At 32.9% G+C, this 6,991-nt stretch overlaps 1 pseudogene; it reads right to left on the bottom strand.

Annotated features, from left to right (window-relative positions):
• Positions 1 to 3,037: 3,037 nt before the first annotated feature.
• LOC116420992 lies at positions 3,038 to 3,696 on the bottom strand (annotated as a pseudogene).
• Between the last annotated feature and the right edge of the window lie 3,295 nt (positions 3,697 to 6,991).

Below are 6,991 nucleotides of genomic sequence, written 5' to 3'. Positions count from 1 at the left end.
AAATTAAGCAACAACAAATACATATGAGAATATGGACCAGATGGTACACAGTAAATGAATCAGATCAAACAAAAAGAGGGTCCAAATTCTCACCCAAGAGGATATTCCACAAAGTCTCTAGTACAGTAAAATGGAAATAGAGACATGATTGAGGTACCAGATCCTCTGCTTGTTGGCTTCTTCCCAGAGTCTTTCTCTCCAGAGCCATGAAGAAAACCTGGAACTTCTCTCTGTCTTATATCTATCAATGATACTGTCTTCTTATAACTGATATAACTATCTTATATGTATTAAAGAATTATCTTCTTTTTTTATTGAACAGTGTTTTCAGCTACTTTAAAACGCAATCTAGTACAGCCAAGAAGGCATTGTGTCATTTGAGGTGATGTAAAACCCAGATGCCCAGACAGCTAATTAGTTTAGTGGACACATTAATTAGGGAAAAAAATACCCAATTCTTTTCATATATGCCAGGCATTGGAAAATGAAGTAGGGTAGGGGTTGGGGAAGGGAACATGGTTTCAACCCTCAGAAGTGTAATATCCACGGGGCAAAAAAAAAAAAACATCAAATTTACTGGACTATAAAATATTTTGAGATTGGAATGGCAAACCCCAACTACTACCAATACCATAACATCCCTGGAAGACAGTAGTTCCATGATGGTATTAACTGCACACCTAATCTGAAATTATCAAGATTTCAAGTTGTTCATTCTTTTGACATTGATATTGGGAAAATTCTCATTGAAACTAGTTCACTGTATGCAAGAGCATAGTTTTTATCATTGCTAATATTCCTTCATTTCCATCAAAATCTAAATGTGTAAAAGAATAAAAACAAAAACAACAATAATAGTTTGCATTTATATAACAACTTATAGTTTACAAAATACTTTTTCCATCATCTACTGAGTGAGTGAAATTTTACAATATTATTTTCGTATACTAAGAAAATGAGTAATTTACTCAAAGGCATAAAGGTGAATTGGAAATGAGACTGAGAGGTTTTCTGATAAATTATATTGTTTTGTGAAAAGTTAGAAACCAAAAGAATTAGAAAATTCTTTTGATTATTTTATTTTTAATAGCTTTTTATTTTTCCAAATAAATGAAAAGATAATTTTCAAAATTTACTTCTGCAAAACTTTGTGTAACAAATTTTTCTTTCTTTCCTTACCCCAAGACAGCAAGCAATCCAATATAAATTAAATATTTACACTTCTTCCAAACATATTTCCATATTTGTCATGCCACACAAGAAAAATCAGATTAAAATGGAAAAGATATGAGGGAAAAAAAGCAAGCAAGCAAACAACAACAACCAAAAAAAAAAAAAAGGTGAAAATACTATGCTTTAATCCACATTCAATCTCCATAGCTCACTCTTTAGATGTGAATGGCATTTTCCATTACAAATCTATTGGAATTGCTTTGAATCATTTCATTGCTGAAGAGTTTTGGTATTACTTTAGGGAAAAAAAATGTGGTTGAGTCAAGTATAGAGTGTCAAATGCTGGAGTCAGAAAGACTTGAGGTAAAATCCCATTTCATACATAAGCTCCTGAGCAAAACTATGTGCCTCGGGTTTACTAAACTATAAAATGAAAGAGGTAGATTCTATGGTCTCTAAGGTTTCTTCTGGCTTTAAATCTATGATTTCATCATCTTATGTGTTACTGTATAAAAAATGGCTCATCATTAAAATCCTCAATGTTAACATATGGCAGATCCTTGAAAGCTATTTAAAAACAACTGATTGAGCATAGGAAGAGAAAGTGTCTATTTTGTTTGAGTGCCATTATTTTCTCTTATCACATCCTATTTTAAAGTTGTACCTTTGAGAACAGGAATATTTTACATCCCACAAACATAAAGAAATCTAAAAAGCATATTTTTACTATGAGTGATAAATAAATTATTAATAAAACTATTCTGTTACCATGTTGTAAGTATTGTCACCTTTTTTTGTGAAACATAAATGGATTTTTGGTTCCTATATTTTAGTATTTCTAAAACTCATTTTGTTTTTATCAAATATTTTATTTTTCCAATTGCATCTAAAAATAATTTTAACTTTATTTTTTAAAAAGTTTTGAATTCCAAATTCTCTCCCTCCCTTCCTCTCCTCTTCCCTCAATGAGAAAGCAATCAATTTGATTGTTATACAAGAGCAATTATGCAAAATATATCTCTATATTAGTCACATTGCTTATACCAAATTCTATATACTATAATAAAAACAAGAAGATTTTTCAAAGCATGCTTAACTTATATGCATTTTTATACCACCTAATATGATGAAATACCACCATCTACAGGAACAATAATGGTGCTGCATTTGACAAGCTTAAAACAGAATCTAAGTATTAAATCCCATTTACAAATAAATATTACAGTGTATAAAGTGGATCCAACCTGAGATATAGATCTCACCTCTATCTACTTCTTACCTGGTAAAATTCTTGTCAGTTTCCTCCAAATTTCCTACATGTCTTAATTATTTAGTTTTTGGTGTTTGTTTTGTTTTGTTTTGTTTTTAAGTGGAAAGGAGGAGTCAGAGAAAACTGCTATGTACAAAAAGTATTCATCAAAAAAGAAAATAAATATTTCACAGAATTTCCATCTGTCAACCTATAAACCTCTGAGTCTCTTGAAATTATAACGGTAAGAATAGAGCACATTGACAGTCCTTTTACTCTAAAACAGTACCTCCTTTTCTAAATATGCAAATGTTAACAAGAAATGCTCAAAAGGTTATTCATTAACTATTATGTAAAACTTCATGTTGTCAACCCAGTTTAGTCATGTTTCTAAAATGCTTGATCTTATTTTATAAACATCCAGAGGATATATTTTTTTCTCATTAAAGTGTTTTAATGGTCTCAAAACTGTCATGAAACAAAAAGTCACAAAGCACTCTTTTTCTTCTGAAGGTACACTGTTATCCTTAAATTGAAATGGCCAGTTGAGACAAGTCTTGAGACTATTCTTCTAACGCTGATTAAGACTATGGTAGCAGGTGTTGTACCGAATATTCATTTAGCCTTATGGGCTTTCTTGGCAGATTTTGTGACTTTGCCATCTCCAGCAGTCTTCTTGACAGCTATCTTGATGACACTAACTACAACAGTCTGACTCATATCATGAACAACAAAATGAGTATGATAATCAGAAAAGTGTTCAATACACATGGGCTTACCTGGAACCATATCAACAATGGCAACATCACTAGATTTCTGAAATTTAGGGTTATCTTCCAGGTCCTTAGCAGAATGATGATTAATCTTTTCCTTCACTTCAGCAAACTTAAAAGTAATATCAGCACTGTGATAATTCAGATCAGGTGTACAAACGGCACTGTTCTGACCTGATGGTTCAAGATAATGATTTGTTCAGCGAAGGCAGCTACTTCCATGAGTGGGTCATTCTTGCTATCACCAACCATATTATCATGACATCCATTTTTGACTGACATGTTTTTGATGTTGAAACCAACATCATCCCCAAGCAGAGGATCACTCAAAGCTTTGTGGTGCATTTCCACAGATTTCACTTAAGTTGAAGTATCAACTTGGGCTAAGGTGACTACCATGTCTCCACATAGCCAAAAGGCATAGTAACAAATAAGATCAATCTTGTACATATCTTGGAGGGGCAGATGCAGGGGCTTCTCAGTTGGATGAGTTGGTGGCAGTTAATAATTTTCACAAAACCTGTGTTCTCATGACAAACACTACAAAAACACAAGTACCCATTTTAAAAATCATTTTTCTCATCATTATCTATTAACAAAATGAAATGGAAAAAGTAGTCACGTATGGAAAAGGAACTAAACTTGGAGTCAGATCCCTGGGTTAGAGTTTCATCCTTGACGCAAAATACTTAGATATATGAATCTAAGGAAATAATGCATGATCTGATGCATGTAATACTTCCTGATCTGTATAATTCTTGTACTTTATTGTGAATGATGCTGACAATTGCACATTGATTCCTATTCATCATAAGGACTGCATTCTTTGAAGTTTCAACTTCATCTATTTTGTATGTGCTCAAATTAAATATACTCTTCTCCTCACACCCTCAGACAGTTGCTCCTAAACAGCTTTCAAGGATCTAGTAGAATATGTTAACCAAGAAATTTTAATGATATGCTATCTTTTATATCATCACACAAGGGGCAGCTAGGTACACAGCAGGTAGAGCACCGGGCCTGGAGTCAGAAAGAAATGAGTTCAAATTTAGTCTAAGACATTTACTAGCTATATGAACAATATTTGGAAAGTTACTTGACACTGATTACCTCAGTTTCCTCATTTATAAAAATAACTGAAAATGAAATGGCATATCCTGCAGTATCTTTGCCAAGAAACTCCAGAATCAGACATAACTGAAAATGACCGAACAATAACAACATAGAATTTTGAGCTGGAAGAAACTTTATAGATCATGGAATCTACCCTACTTCATTTAGTAAAACAGGTAAAATCATGTGCCTGGGATCATCCAGGTATTTTTGAACTCAAGTCTTCCTGAATCCAACATTTTTTCACTCCATATGTAACTATGCCTTTCTCTATGCAATTCTGAGACTTAGCAATCTTTTATCTTCAGTTCTGCCTCTCTGTGTGGGACGACACTAAGTTCTTGCCAGGAGTATATAAATTTGAATGTTTATCTAATTAGAACTTGGCTCTGGATTTCCCACCCACTAGCAGATGCCACATTCTTTTTTGATTGCTATATTTCAGTGAGTTTTAGTCACATGACCTTGGCATAATATAGTTGGTTTTCTACTGAATCAGACACTTATTCTTAGATATTATATGCAAAATTTCCAAGCATATAATTGACAAGCAAGCAAAAAGCACATAATAACAAGCACATAATGCATACTAAAGCAATAAAATGTCTCCTGAGCTGATTTGAGCTCATTATTTTCCTACATTCTGGAAACACCTCAGATTTAGTCTCATTCTGAACACAGGAGGTCTGGAAAACATACATCTTGAGCATGTTTAGTTCCCAGCAGCCATTCTCCTTCAAGTGGGCAAAAAATGTTTTATTTGCCAGATGAAAATTTGGAAATTCCTTTATCATTCTGATCCTAGGATCCATAATATAGGGAATGAGTAAACTCAGAAGAAAACTGAAGCACCCATAATGGTTTTCAATCTTGGCTGTCTTATCCTAGCAGTATTTTCCAACATTATCTGACCAAAGTAGTCCATGATGGAGGATTACAAGTGCAAGATCTCCAGCTGAGGAATGGCCGAACAAGTTATGTTATATATTTGTGGTGGAACACTGCTGTATTATAAGAAAAGATGAGCTTAAAGGTTTTAGAAAATCATAGAAAGACATAAAATGGGAAAAAGTGAAGTAAGAAGAACCAAGATAACATTGTAGTTAGTAATAGCAATGTTGTTTTTAAGAATGACTTTGAGCAACTAAATCATTTTGACTATTATAAATACACAATTTTTTAAAAAGGACACACAAAGAAATATTCTTCATCCAGAGAAGGAAAGAAAAAAATTTACATGATAACTTTATTATATATTTAAAAGGAATAGATTTACAGCTAAATCTAAAATGAAACTTGAAAGCAGCCAAGTTGACTCAACAAGCTCAGGAAATTGTATATTTCCTGAAACCTCTGAGTTCAGAGTGATCCTATATCCAAGAGACTTCCAGAATGCAGGAAAACAAAAAGCTCTTATCAGTTCAATACACATTTAATTGCTTTAGTATGCATTATGTCCTAGTTACTATATACTTTTTGTTAACTTATTAGTTTATATGTTCAAATGCACTCATACCCTAGTCCAATATTCTTCCACCTAAAAGGAAGAGAGAATAAGTGAAAAGAGGCAAAGTCTTGTATTCACAGGACACATGTTGGTCTCTTCCTCCCTATCCAATACCCAATCAAAAAGGCCCTTGGCACCACAAAGTAGACACACCAAAAACAGTCAGAATAACTGGACATATTCTTAATTGAATGTCGGAGCCAAATCGACAGCTCTGTGGAAGCAGGCTCCATAAAGAATGGCAGCAGGAAGAACATACAGTATATGATCTAATGAAAGAGTCCCATTTGCCATTCCCTGTGTTATATACACACAATCTGGACAGATTAAAAGAATCTCACAAAGCTATATAAGTTAATAGTGAAAGAGTCAGGATTCAAACAAGTCCTATAACTCTAAGCTCAGCATTCTTCTCACTGCACCACGTTTTCTCATGTCAGTTGTGTGAAGGTAATTCTTAAGAAGTATATTTATACCATGGGAGTAAATAGTGCATTGGTATGTGATAATTAAGTTAAAAAAAAACTATAATGTATTTTTCTAGGTTATAGCCTATGATTCCATAGATGAATTATTAAACAAAAGAAAAAGTGAAAAAGAAACAGAGAAAAATGTGGTATTACCTCACACTACTTTATTCCATGAATGCTATGGCTTTTCCATTTTTCCCTAATTCTGCGCCTTTGCAAATCCTTCTTCTGATGATTATATTATGCTAGCTTCATCTTCTTAAATCTATCCCATTCAAAGAACTCCCAAAATACCACCTTCCTTGAAGGAAGAAAAAAATTCCTTCTTTTGTGACCTAATATTTCATTTTGCTAAATGGTTGTTGTATAATATTGAATAATTCGATTTACATATATTTTACCATGTTTAACATATAGTGGATTACTTGCCATCTGGGGGAAGGATAGGGGGAAATTGTAATACAAGGTTTTGCAAGAGTCTGTGGTGAAAAACTATCCTTGCATATGTTTTGAAAATAAAAAACTTCAATAAAAATAATATTGAATAATTGCACATATTTATAATCCCCTTACTATATTATAAATTCTATGAAAGCTGAGGAAGCAGTGTTATTTAACTTTGAATATACCCCAATATCCTGTGCAGTATGCTGTTCTTAAAAATTTCTTATAAACTGTTGAGAAGACATTTATATAGCACTTTAAG

The sequence above is a fragment of the Sarcophilus harrisii genome, chromosome 2, assembly GCF_902635505.1.
Source record: "Sarcophilus harrisii chromosome 2, mSarHar1.11, whole genome shotgun sequence".
Taxonomy (NCBI): domain Eukaryota; kingdom Metazoa; phylum Chordata; class Mammalia; order Dasyuromorphia; family Dasyuridae; genus Sarcophilus; species Sarcophilus harrisii.
The sequence above is the reverse complement of the archived record's forward strand: the minus strand, read 5'-3'. Positions and strand labels throughout refer to the sequence as shown.